The sequence below is a fragment of the Rhamphochromis longiceps genome, linkage group LG17 (assembly GCF_057381845.1).
Source record: "Rhamphochromis longiceps isolate RC_006_pf linkage group LG17, R_longiceps_female_GT1.1, whole genome shotgun sequence".
NCBI classification, from domain to species: Eukaryota; Metazoa; Chordata; class Actinopteri; order Cichliformes; family Cichlidae; genus Rhamphochromis; species Rhamphochromis longiceps.
Window position 1 is genome coordinate 15,970,139 of NC_140573.1, and position 13,802 is coordinate 15,983,940.

General features: G+C 43.9%; 1 protein-coding gene across 4 annotated transcripts in view; it reads right to left on the bottom strand.

The window, feature by feature from the left end:
• The window catches only part of adcyap1r1b (adenylate cyclase activating polypeptide 1b (pituitary) receptor type I), a 38,542-nt gene extending 32,946 nt beyond the window's left edge, over positions 1-5,596 (bottom strand). For 2 of the 4 annotated variants that reach the window (XM_085386759.1, XM_085386760.1), the window contains exons 1-2: positions 5,244-5,596; positions 2,857-2,925 (exon numbers count right to left, since the gene is read on the bottom strand). The gene's annotated coding sequence lies outside the window, so the exon portion shown is untranslated. The remainder of the gene's footprint in view (positions 1-2,856; positions 2,926-5,243) is intronic. The other 2 variants (XM_085386758.1, XM_085386761.1) reach the window with 1 other exon arrangement.
• Between the last annotated feature and the right edge of the window lie 8,206 nt (positions 5,597-13,802).

Consider the following 13,802-nt stretch of genomic DNA (forward strand, 5'->3'; position numbering starts at 1 on the left):
CAGATGTGTCATTGGATAATGGCAGGTCATCCTGAAACAATCAGAATCAGAATAATTTATTAATCCCTAAGGAAGTTATGCGGGTTACAGTTGCTCCAAGGAGAAATGGTAAAAATAGTAACAGTAACAGACTAAACTCCAAACAATACATTATGTTACAGATTTTAATATTAATTAGTCAATTGTTGATTTGTCCTGTTCTCATTGTATGACGAATTATCATGGCTGTTTGGTAGCCGTTTGCATACAATGCACACTCTCTCTCTCTTCATATGTGTGTGTGTGGTGGGGGGGAGTGTTCGCCCAGGGCGCCAAACAGGCTAGGACCGCCACTGCCTCTCAGTGTCAAGTCTGCGTCTTTGTGATTTGTTTTGTGTTTTGTGTTTTATTTTGATAGTCCCAGTCTGATGTCAGTGTGTTCTGTTTTACTTCTCCCCTGTCTGGTTAGTCTAATTTCTCCCAGCTGTGTCTCCCTCCTGTTTCCCATTCCCTGGTTACTCCCCAGTGTATATAAGCCCTGTGTTTTCCTTTGCTCTCTGTCGTGTCGTTAATGTCTGCTCACCCTCAGGTTTTGCTGTGTGTTCCAGTACCTGTTTTGCCTGCCTGTTAGTTTATTTTCCCTCAGTATAGTTAGTCTTCTGTTCAGTCTGCAACCCGCAATAAAGCTGTTTATTTTGAGTTCAACTTTTCCTCAGTGAGTCATGCATTCTGGGTCCTTCCTCCCTGCCTGCCTGCACACAGCCATGACAGTTTTTCCTTCCCACTGTCGCCAAAGTCCTTGTAGGGCTATATGATTGTTGGGGTTCTCTCTGTTCTCTTTTATTATTTTAGGGTCTTTTCCTCTTAAATTCTCAAAGCACCTTGGAGCAACTGTTGTGGATATTTGGCACTATATTAAAAAAACTGAATTGAATTGAACTGAAGCATCACACTGCCTCCACTGGCCATAGTGCATCCTAGTGCCAGGTTTTCAACAGAAGAACACCCTCTCTGCCATCACAAAGATGGCAGAGAGGGTGTGTGCTGGCCTAGTGGCGCAGGTCACTTTCTTCCATTGCTCCGTGGAACAGTTCTGACAGTCAGGCCCATTGTTGGTGCTTTTGGCAGTGGACAAGGGTCACCATGGGCTCCTTTACTGGTCTGCAGCCATGCAGCCCCACACGTAACAAACTGGTAAGTACTGTATATTCTGACAGCTTTCTATCAGAACCAGCATTAATTTTTTAAGCAATTTGAGCTACAGTAGCTCGTCTGTTGAATCAGACCACATGGCCCTGCCTTCATTACCCATGTGGATCAATGAGCCTTGGCCACCCACGAGCCTGATGCTGGTCAAAGACTGTTCACCAGTCAAAAGATCGTAGTGATATTTGCACCTCTAGCAACTTGCATTTCCTGGTATGGGTCTGTTCACTGTACACACCGCCTCACGATTCCACATCCATACTGGGAATGCTGGAGACATGGAGTGGAGCAGCAAAAGCCCAGCTCAGAGTAAACAGTGACACCAGATACAATATTTAGCCCTTTAAAGCCAAGTGTATCATATTTAATACATGTGTGTTGTGAGTTTTTGAGACTTCTACATCATCAGTGTGACTTTTTTTACCCTCAAAAATGATATAAATTGCATGACACATTGTAATGACTAAATTGCAAACACAGAAAATTTTAAAATCATATATGTAGATTAAAATTTATATAACTACATTGTCTAAAGGTTCAACAAACACTGTATTATCAAAAAATTAAAGATTTCTGGCAGTTATTTCATTGGTTCCGGTTTTAAAAGGTTAGGCACAGAAAGAGAGATGGGGTGGTGAGTTGCAGATTTGCAGCAACTGGGGACATACAGCTAACGCCTTATGTGAAACAGACAATTGGATGTGTAAAACAAAATCAGCTGATCTCCTGTAATAGTGGCTGAGCTTTGCGGCCTGCCTGGAATAATGCTATGCTCAACATATTGTATTGAAATAGTAACATTACTTCAGTGTCATTTACAGTTACAGGTTCCTGGAGCATTAACAAACTTGAATTGAATTGAACTGCAAAGCACATGTGTCGTTTTGGGGAGCTGGAAAGATCACCTCCCAATATTTAGAGCAACCCCTGCATACCAAAAATAAAAACACAAAAGAATCTCATTGAATACAGCCACTACATTTTTTGTGATGACTGTAACTGCAGTTATATAACCATGGATGAGCCAGAAGGAAGTGGGATAAGGACAAATGTCTAAATACCAACTAAGCAGTGAATGTACACGTGAAAACACACCGCATATGCAAACACTGGAGGCTGTACATATCTCAATGTACAATACTCAATACCTGCTGTTATTAACACACAACCACTGCACTATAAAACATTTTTTCTGCTGCTGTAACAATGTGAATTTCCCAACTTTTGGACTAATAAAGTTTATTTTATCTTGGAAAGTTGTAGATTTCTGTTTTTGGAGTTTATAGCCCAAGTGTTGTGGCTAGAGATGTACATGAGTCCTAAGAATGATCAAAAAAATCCCCCAAAATAGTAACCACAGTCAAAACTGAGAGGTTTATAAGTTAATTGATTAAGACATTCAGGCACATTCAGGCAGGTCACTTCCCCAAACAAATCAGCCTGATATTAAACAGAAGTGCCAATTTGTTACGCTCATGTCTAAAACCAGGCAAACACAAAAGAGGACAGAAAGGTAAATCAGGCTTTTATGTATCTGTATTCTGCAGGGAGAACATCCAATGAGGGAAATTAACAATTAATATTTAAAAGTGATCAAGAATGCCAGGAAACCTCACTGTATAATATTTTTCTTCCTGTGATTAATTATTTTGATAGAGTGTATATACATACCACTGTCTTTACTGAGTCTAGTGTCAGTTGTGCCCTTGCATTCCTTATGATTTGGTGGGTTGGCCATCACTGACAACACATAGAAAACAAAAAGACGATAGTGGATAAACTTTCAGTGTGCCTTTCTCTGTCACAGTTCCAGTTATCAGCTACACTCCTTTAAACAGTTACACCAAGGGTTTTGACAGGTCTAGGTAAAACACTATTTTCTTACTTTGCACCTTGGACTTGAAATAACTTGCAAAACTTTTAATATGATGTTTCTAACAACTGGTGAATTTAGCATATAGGCATAAATAAAATGATAAGGACCCCAGTGAAGGAGACTTACATGTTTTTTAAAGGCAGTTTTTTTTTAGTGGTGGACATTCGTATACATCATGATCTAGATCTTGAAATTTACATTACATTTTAAAATATTTTGTGTATGTATGGCTGCTACCATAACCAGGTCTTCATTGTGAAAGGCCTTTAATTTCAACAGCATATCCTGGTTACATTTTTTTTTTTAATTATTTTCTTTTAGATAAATTAAACCACAATGCAGAAAAGATAAGTCTCCAATACTCGAAATTTATTGGGGAGAATTGCCAGAACCCTTACTCAATGTGTCCCCTAAATGCAGACCCCCAAGCCTCCCCCATTCTTCATAATCTGTTTAAAGTGACATCAACAATTACCGTCCAGAATGATATGTACTAATATGAAGAACTCTGCTGGCAGCTCCATATTTGGTCAAATTTATAAAGTTCAAATGTAAAATTTTGTGGATTTTGTGTGCATTAAATGATGCACATCACATCCAGAAAACTCCTATTTGATCGGATGGTGTAGCCATTAAAATGTGCTCTCTTTGCCATTCAGTTCAACCATCGTATACCATTAATTGCAGACATGGATGTGGCAAGTATTTCAAAACTAACATTACTTTTTATTGTGTTCACCCTTTTGCATGGGAACTGGATCGCCTCAATACAACTATAAATGACACTCGCTCATGCATGACACTGGGTGTGTTACAAGGCTGCCTTGCTGAGACTGGGCCTGATGCCTAATATCTTCTCCTTCTCCGGCCTGACTTTTTCTTCTCTTTCCTCTGCTGATCAGGCCAGTCAACACAACAAGGCTAATTGGGTCATTTAAATGTCAGCATCACTGAGATCTAAAGGACAGAAAAGCTCTCTGGTCCTACTTGTGCTGTTACACTCTAAATGTCTCCTCACTTTCCTGCACGAGGTATTATGGGAATGTTTGTTACTCTTAGGTCAAGCAAATCTAAACAGGATTCTGTGGTTTCTCTGATATGCTGAGCTGTATGTGACCTGTAAATTTAAACAAATTAGAACTGCATACACACTTTTTCTTTGGGATGAACCAACTCAGATATTTAAACAGTTCTCACGCATGTTCAGATAGAAAAACAGAGCATTACTTATCGCATTTGTGGCGAGTCTTATGAATGATGCTGCAGCTGAGCATTCCGAGATGTAAATAAATAACTCAACAGCATTTTATAATGTCATCGGAACAGAGGGACGCAGACTTGCATGCACACATATTTCCCCCCATCATTAAGAAACACAAGTTCTGAGAGAAAACACATCTTCTGCCATCATTCAGACACAACAGACGTGTAGATGTAGGCGGCTGGGACTGAATAGCTTTTTCAGTGTAGCTTTAACCCTCCCAAACCAGCCAGGCAAAGAAAGAAGAGAAGCCGCAATTGTTATTCAGCGACAGCAGGCTGCATTACAAGGTCACACACAGCATTTACTCAAAGGCCTGGATTTCAGACAGACAGAAACACACACACATGTGCATATGCATGTGTGCGTGTGTGTGTGTATATATATATATATATATATATATATATATATATATATATATATATATTTGTATGTGTGTGTGCCAAATTATGGAATAGATGATAATATTAATCTTATCTTTGAGTAATTGAACTGAATACTCTAATAACAGAGGAAGGACTGGATAACTCTTTTATCCATAAAAGAGCTCATGCATATTATTCTGATTTTAAATATATATAAATATATTCTGATTTTAAGAATTACTTAATCAGAATATATTAAAGACTCCTCATGTTCACAGACGAATATATAGACAATGCGCTATTTTGTACATAGGTGCTTTTCTGCTCCAATATCCTGTCTTTCTGTTTTCTCATATTCATTGCTTAGTGATGGTCCTTCTCCTTTGCAGTGTGCAAACTGCGCGCTGCCGGCAGCCACTGATAGGAAGCAACCTCCTCACTGAGATCATCCGACACATGCCGCAAGATCCCGGCACGCTCACTTCCATTCTCCTCCCTTTACATGCAGGTTTAACCACTTAAAATGTGATTCGTGAATTCCCCCCGCAAATCTTACCATTTTATCAATTTGCTCCAAATAGAACTCCTGCGCCGCGGCCCCTTCGCGCACACCACAGGAGACAAATCAAGCCTGGCGGAGCTGTAAAGATACAAGATTCCCCGGTGGCTCCAGGCGATGCAACTTCCAGCCGGTATACAGTTTGGGTTTGTTGCAGAATTACCGCTTGGAAGAATGCGGTAATTTTGCTTTTGCGGCAGAGATTAAGGAATGAAACGAGGTTTCCCGTGCCGTGCGTGGAGATTGTTCGGTTGTTAAGTGCTGATATGTCGCTTGGCCCAAGGACTGCTGCCTGCTCGTCTCGTCTTCCACATAAGAATGTGCCGCGCATTTCAACTAGTCCACTCGCTATCAACCCCCCCTTCCCTCTCTCTCTCACTCTCTCTCTCTCTCTCCCTCTCTCTTATCCATGCACAAACACTCTCACACATGCGCGCAAGGAAGCTGAAATCCAATTCTACATGATGGATGTGAATAAACGGGGTGTGTTAAATTATCTAGTCTCATCTGATTCTACACAGAGACACAGAGATGTGGTGGAACATGAAGAAAGTGTGTGTGTGTGTGTGTGTGTGTGTGTGTGTGTGTGTGTGTGTGTGTGTGTGTGTGTGTGTGTGTGTGTGTGTTATTCCTGAGGCATCAGAACGGATCAAAGAGCTCAAACAAAAGAGATCAGAACCCCGGACAGCGACCGTGACCATTTCAATATAAATGTATCAAAGTGTGATGCAGGTGAGCAGCTGTGCTAATAAAGTCCATTTACAAATCTGCACGTTATAAAATGTCTGCAGGAAATTATCTTGGAAAGTCTATCCTCTTAATTTTTTGAGAAATCGTCATAAAATCTGTAAGATGATTTTAGACACTGTGTGTTAGTACACTATGTGTTTAAAGCTGCTCAAGACATTTTATATTATATGTAACTGGCTGCCTTTCCTGCAACAGGCTAATTATGCCTCCCATTCCAAGATTATAAGGTGTGTTTACTGGGAGGAGGTGGTGTGGCATTACGATAGTCATTTGATGAACACTGGCAAAGACAATGGCAGTAGCTTTTAATGGCTTCTCCCATTTTTTGTGTGTTTCTCAGTTTGCCTTATCAGCTTTTTCTTGGCACCTCTTTCAGTTTGATTCCTGTTTTAATTGAAGACCTGTTCTTCATATAATTTTCTCTGTTTTTATTTCCCTCTTTTGTTCTTTTCCCACCCTCGTCAGTGTCTGACTGGCATTCTCTGTGCCTTATTACCCTGTTAATCCTCTCTGATACTGATTGTGCACTGCACACTCTGTGAAGGTGATTTACCTGTTTTGCATTTTATTTAGATACAACTCCACACATATAGATGAGTATGCTGTGGTTATTTCGGAAGGACCACCTCAATTATAAACAGAATAAACATGTCTTTTTTGTATGTTTGTTGACCTTTCCCACATTAGGTTATGTATTGGCTGTGTGAGCTGGTAATTCTGAACCCAAAAGGACAGAAGGCAGGAGTCGAACTCAAAATGAGCATTTAATGCTGATAGTCCAAAATGTTACAGCAAACATGGAACTGAGTAAGTGAATCAAAAACACAAAGAAAAGCCACGAGATACAGATTTGTTGGGGACGTCAGAGTGGGAAGATATAAGGCTGGGGTTCACAAAGACATAAAGGACGAAGGAAAAATAAACAGAGAGAGACAGATAGACTATATACACTCTCATTATAACAAGGAGAGATAGGCTCGAAAAATGAGACATAATGAGACGGAGGAAGCAAATTCCACACAAGACACACACCTCTGAGGCCTCAGTGTCTAAAGAATGGTTGCTGCAACAGATGATGATTGCAAAACCTCCTCTCTTAAGCCAAAATTTAAAGAGGATCTTTCTGTTTTGTTTTGTTTTTTAATTTATTGGTTGCAGGGTGTGGTTTTGCCTCAGCTAAAGGGGAGGGGTGGAACAGAGGAACAGGGGGCATTGCTAGGAGACAAAGGAAGGCACAGCTTCCAGCTATTGTCTAATTACTTCTATTCATGTAGTAGTGCACCAGAACTGAGGTGTGCAACATCCACTTGGACTGGCAGCCAGGGAAGCTGCAACAACGGATAACACTGAGTGAACTGTGCATTGTCTAAAAAAATCATTAAAGATAGTGTGTAATGTAATAAATAAAAGTATAACAAAAGTGTTGTGTCTGACTGTCTGTGTTAGGGAACCCACAGTGACACAGAAATACTGCACTGGTGCCCAACACTACCAAACAGCAGAAAAAAATATTGGACTCACAGCCTATAACAGCCATTGCAAGCACTGACACAGATGGTGGCAGAGCTGTCCACAATGCACCAGAAACAGATGACTGGAAGCAGCTGGAGGCACGGTACTGCAGGCCTAGGTCAAGCAGCACATCCAGGAAGTGGAAAACCTTGGACCTTGGTATACGCCCACCACTCTGCTTCACCTTGTTACCTTAATCAAGAAGCTGGAGATAGGTGATATACATTCTTGGAGAATGGCAAGGCATGGCTGGCCATCTCTGCTCTAATCCATCTCAAAGTTGTTCTGTTGGCTTGAGGTCAGGACTCTGTGCAGGCCAGTCAAGTTCTTCCACACCAAACTCACTTACCCAGGTCTTTATGGGCCTTGCTTTGTCCACTGGTGGGCAGTCATGTTGGAAAAGGAAGACCCCTCCCCAAACTTTTCACATACAGTTGGAAGCATGAAATCGTCCAAAATGTTTTGGTACAGTGAAAAATTACATTTCTTTTACTGAAACTAAGAAACTACGATCTAAATGTTGGAGAGCTGTGAGCTTCTACGAGATGTTATCAATTTTGCGTTCAAAGAGCATAGTCTGAGTACTCACGACTGCTGTGAGCTTCTCCAAGATGTTATCTGTGCTGCATTAGATGAGCACATTTTGAGTATGCACTGTTCTTTTGCTAATCTCAAGGCTACAGGAAGTTTGGAGGTATCTGGCAATGAACTCTGCAGAAAGTTCTTGACCTCTGTGTACTATGCACCTGAGCATTGCTGACCCTGCTCTGTGATTATAGGTGGCCTACCACTTCATGTGTCGTGGTCTGGGTGGTTTTCCACAGCATCAGCTCCTCCCCACTGGGTGGAGTCTTTGTTGTTCCTCACCTGATGGCAATCGGACCAGCAGTATTTATGACCGGCGCACTCAACTGGTCTTCGCCAGATTATCTGCCAACTTTAGTCAGTTCTCGGCCTCACGTCCGTTCCTTGGTGACTAATCGTGTGTATTAACCGTATCTCTGTTTTTTTCGTCAGCCTCTGAAAACCACCTACCAAGCTCTCCTGGATACCAGTTTGCTGCCACCGGTAATCCCTCTCCGTTTTGGAGCTGCCATTTTCTCCTGCCTGCCTCCCTGCCTTGCATGCAGCACCCACCTGGACCTCTCCTGCCTCCCCCCTCCACGCAACCCCCACCTGCAAGCTTGTAAGACAGCTCAGTGTACTATTTTTTAGATTCACTCGCAACCCTCTGTGGGATTCCCCTGACTGCTCTGTCCTCTGTTTCAGTGCCCGGGCCCGCCACAGTTTTCCCTGCCCAGTACCTGCACCCAGTTATCCCTGCCATCTAGTTTTCACCACAGTATTTTTCTCTCGCCTCAGACATCTAGTTTATGTTCATTGATTCTAGTCTGCACTTTCTGTTAGCCTCTGAGCATTGTAAAAATAAAGTCTCTTTTCGTTACACCTCACCCCTGGCCTCCGGTTTTGAATCTGCGCTTGAGTCCATCCCATGTCCACGGGCCACTGCGCCTGACAGTATAATCTGGCCAGTATATGGACTCAGCGGATCAAATCCGGACTGCCGTCTCGAAACAGGGCGCCATTCTTGGTACTCACGAGGACGTGCTCCAGTTTCTCCTGGCGAAGGTTAACTCACTCACTGACGAGCAAGAGAAGATGCAATCCGCGGTTCAGAACCTTCAGTCAGCCACTGCCCCTGAACCCGAACCCATTCCCAGTACGTCGGCACCGGTACCCGCGCTGCCGCCGCCGCCGCCTCAGCCCGCTGCGGATTCTGAGCCTCTGCAGACGCCGATGTTCCGCGATGCCGCCTCCCCGGAGCCGGAACCCTTTTCTGGCGGCCGGGGGGGATGCAGCGGTTTCCTCCTTCAGTGCGAGCTAGCGTTCGGTCGCTCACCCCGCTCGTTTGTTTCTGATACTGTGCGGATTTCTTATTTAGTCGGGAAACTGCGCGATCGCGCCCTTACATGGGCAGAGGCTTATCTAGCTAGACATCCGTTACCGACTTGTCATTATGATGACTTTTTGAGAGAGTTTAAGAAAACTTTCGCTCACCCGACCTCTGAATGCAGTTCGGCGCGGAGGCTGTTGCATCTTCGCCAGGGACGGCGGAGCATTGCGGACTTCCTAATCGATTTCCGCATCGCCGCCGCCGAGGCGGGCTGGTCTGATCGGGCTCTGCATGGGGTGTATTTGCACTCTCTCAACGATGAGATGAAGGACCACCTGGCCTCCCGGGATGAGCCCGCTACTTTTGAGGAGTTGGTTTCCCTCACACTTCGCATTGACAGCAGGTTGCGGGAGAGAGAGTGGGAGAGGGACTACAGTTCCCGTCGGTCCTTGCGGCGGTCATCTCCGGTCGTTTCTCCCCCGCCACCGCTTCCGGTTCAGCCGTCCACTCCCATTGCTGGCACCGGGGGTGGTGAACCGGAACCGGAACCCATGCAGATCGGGCGTTACCAGCTGACGGTGGAGGAGAGAGAGAGGCGCCGCCGTTCACGTTCTTGCTTTTATTGTGGCTCCGGTGAGCATTTGATTTCTTCCTGCCCTAAGAAGGGAAAAGAGACCGCCCGCCGGTAGGTCCGGGGATATGGGTGGGCGGTACCAGGGTTAACGCCAAGCCCCGATTTTTGCTTTCTGTGACACTCTTACTCGGTCAGGGAGCCCACGTCTCATCAGCGCTGGTTGATTCAGGGGCCGAGCAGAGTTTGATCGACAGGGGATTTGCTGAACAGCTTCAGATCCCTCTTTTTGAGTTAACTCCGTCTATTCCAGTTAGGGCATTAAACGATCAGGTCTTTTCTTACATTACTCATCGCACTGCACCGGTTACCTTGATCACTTCCGGCAACCACAGAGAAACACTGATCTTTTACACCTCACAATCCCCTGACACGCCCATAATTTTAGGTTTCCCATGGCTAAGACATCATAATCCTCACCTGGATTGGGTGGGACAGAGGGTCGTGAGTTGGAGCCCATATTGTCATGCCAACTGTCTCGTCTCAGCTGCCCCACCTGGGGCCACTGAGCCCTCTACACAGCAAATCCAGCATGTCCAAATTAACACTGTCGGATTTGATTTCAACACTATTAAAGTGTCTATATGGGTCCACACCAGAGAGTGTTAATTTAACTCTTTTTGGAGAGTTGGTACGTTAACTCTGATTCAGTGTTAAACACCAAATCTGTCTGGAGTTGATAATTTAACACTTGGTGTTAAGAGTTTATATATTAACTCTCAAAGAGTATTTTAGTTTAACTACGTAAGAGTTATCTTCTAATTCATTCTAAAAAGCGGGAATTTTACTGTTCTTAACTTCTAGAAATTTCTTTTGGAAATAAACATTTACTAAAAAGACGCAATGGTTTTTGAAAAACATTTATTCTGAACTGTGCACCACAATTTCAAAACATTTTCTGAAAGATGTAACAGTATACATGTTCTCACTTTCATTAGAATTTTGTTTATCAAAAGGTCTGACATGGTAAATGCAAATAACAGCATTCTCATCACTTATTTCTTCAATACAATATGCATGTCCTTCATTCATCCCTTTGTGGAACTTCAACGCACTTCTGCTCTCCCCCATATTCCATCTTCACAAGCATATCCTGTGCGGAGATTGAATAGAAATTAGTTGACACTAATTAATGGCACAAATAATCCAGTAAACAATTGCAGCACAGTTAAAAAAAAAAAAAAAAAAAAAAAAAAAAAGGAATCCTCTTTGAGCCATTACTTGTGTAAAGTATTTTCCCAAAAGACAAGGACACAGGCAACAGGTAATACTGAACTAAATGTAAAACCTCAACCTTTTTCATTTTTACCTAAACCGTGTGCACAAAACTCTGGAGGGATCTATGCTAACGTAGAATCGAGTCAGGACGTCAGCTACTGCTGTTTGCTCGTTTGTTGTTTTTTTTTTATGGGCGATTGTTTTCAGGCTTCAAGTAGCACCATTATACCAACATTTCACATTCTAGACATTGTTTTAGGTGTGTTTGACTGAAAATTCACATGCAAGCTTTTTTTTAAGGCTGCGGTATTTGCCCGCAAACAATACCTTTCAGCTAGCTAAAACAGAATGTTATGCTATCACCGAGCAACATGGCTAATGCCTTTCACACAGCTTTGTCTCAACTCCAAAGAGCCACAGAAGTAAAAGCTCATAATAATAATTGAAACAATCTTTGAAAAAATGACTTACCAAGCATGGCAAACAACTCAAATATGTAGAGCAAAATGTTCTGAAACGGCTTCACTTCAGCTTCGATTGGAGCCGTGCTGGGGGCGGAGTCTGTGAATTTACTCTATTGGTGTCATAGCCCCTGTAGGAGTTCAGAGTTAAGAGGTCAAGAGTTAATGTTTCCATTGTAACACCTCCAGATTTGACAGAGAAACACTCATTTTTAACACTCGATTTTAACTACTATCATTTTACACCTCAGAGTTACATTAAAAGAATGTGACTCTGCTTAGAGTAAAATTAACTCTACTTTTGCAAGAAGACTATTAACACCAAAACATTTAACACTTTTGAATTTGCTGTGTAGCAAGGAGAACTGCACCCCTGACCTCTCTGCGGTTCCCCCCGAATATCATGACATATCAGAAGTTTTTAACAAAGACAAGGCACTGTCCCTACCACCCCATCGCCCTTACGATTGTGCCATTACCTTGTTTTCCGGCTCCACGTAGAGACGGCTGGAAGGTAACAACTTGTCACGCCCTGAACGGGCTGCCATGGAAAAATACATCGGAGACTCACTGGCGGCTGGACTCATCAGACCATCGACTTCCCCCGTGGGTGCTGGCTTCTTCTTCGTGGGTAAGAAGGATGGCACACTCCGTCCATGCATCGACTTTCGGCCCCTTAATGACATCACAGTTAAAAACAAATACCCATTACCACTCATCAGCTCCGCTTTTGAGCCCCTCCATGGGGCCACCATTTTTACCAAACTGGATCTCAGGAACGCATATCACCTAGTCAGAATCAGGGAGGGGGATGAGTGGAAGACTGCGTTTAACACACACTTAGGACATTTCGAGTATTTAGTCATGCCATTTGGCCTCACTAATGCACCTGCAGTTTTCCAAACCCTAGTGAATGATGTCCTTAGGGATTTTCTGGATCGTTTTGTCTTCGTTTACCTCGATGACATCCTGATTTTTTCCAAGGACCTCAAGGAACACAGAATCCATGTCCGGGCCGTACTCCAGCGGTTGTTGGAGAACAAATTATATGTCAAAGCCGAGAAATGCGAATTCCATGCACCATCTGTGTCATTCCTGGGTTACATTCTTGCAGGGGGGCAGGTGAAGACAGATCCGGCTAAAGTGAAGGCAGTAGCGGAGTGGCCACTACCTACCTCACGAAAACACTTACAAGGGTTTTTGGGCTTCGCGAACTTCTACCGCCGCTTCATCAGGAATTACAGTCAAGTAGCCGCTCCCCTAACTCGTCTAACTTCCTCTAAGCTTCCTTACCATTGGAGTCCAGAGGCCGACGCCGCCTTCTCCCGGTTGAAAGAACTGTTTACCTCTGCGCCGGTCTTAATCCATCCCGATCATAGTAAACCTTTTGTCGTGGAAGTAGACGCGTCAGGCGTTGGGGTCGGGGCGGTGTTGTCCCAGCGTTCAGGTTCATCTGCTAAGCTTCAGCCCTGCGCCTTTTTCTCCCGCCGCCTCTCACCTGCGGAGAGGAATTATGACGTTGGAGACAGGGAGTTGCTTGCTGTAAAGCTAGCGCTGGAGGAATGGCGGCATTTACTTGAGGGAGCAGAGCATCCATTCACTATTTGGACTGACCATAAGAACTTAACCTATTTACGCACAGCCAAAAGGCTCAACTCGCGCCAAGCTCGATGGTCCCTATTCTTTACTCGATTTAACTTTTCCATCTCTTACCGACCAGGCACCCGCAACACCAAGCCGGATGCTCTGTCCCGCCAGTTCGACCCTGTGTGTGACCCGTCTGATGCACCCACCATCTTGCCGGCAGGAGTCAGGATCGGTTCTGTCGCCTGGGACGTGGAGGAGGACATCCGCCGTGCGCTGGAGACTGAGCCAGACCCCGGCACGGGCCCTCCGAACCGACGCTATGTCCCCACCGTGGCTCGCCCTAAGGTGATCGATTGGGTCCACAAGGGCAAATTTTCTTGCCATCCGGGTGGGGGGAGAACAGGCTCACTCCTTAAAAGGTATTTCTGGTGGGAGACTATTGATAAAGACGTCAAAGAATATGTAGCTGCCTGTCCTGTCTGCGCACGTAACAAATCGAGCTC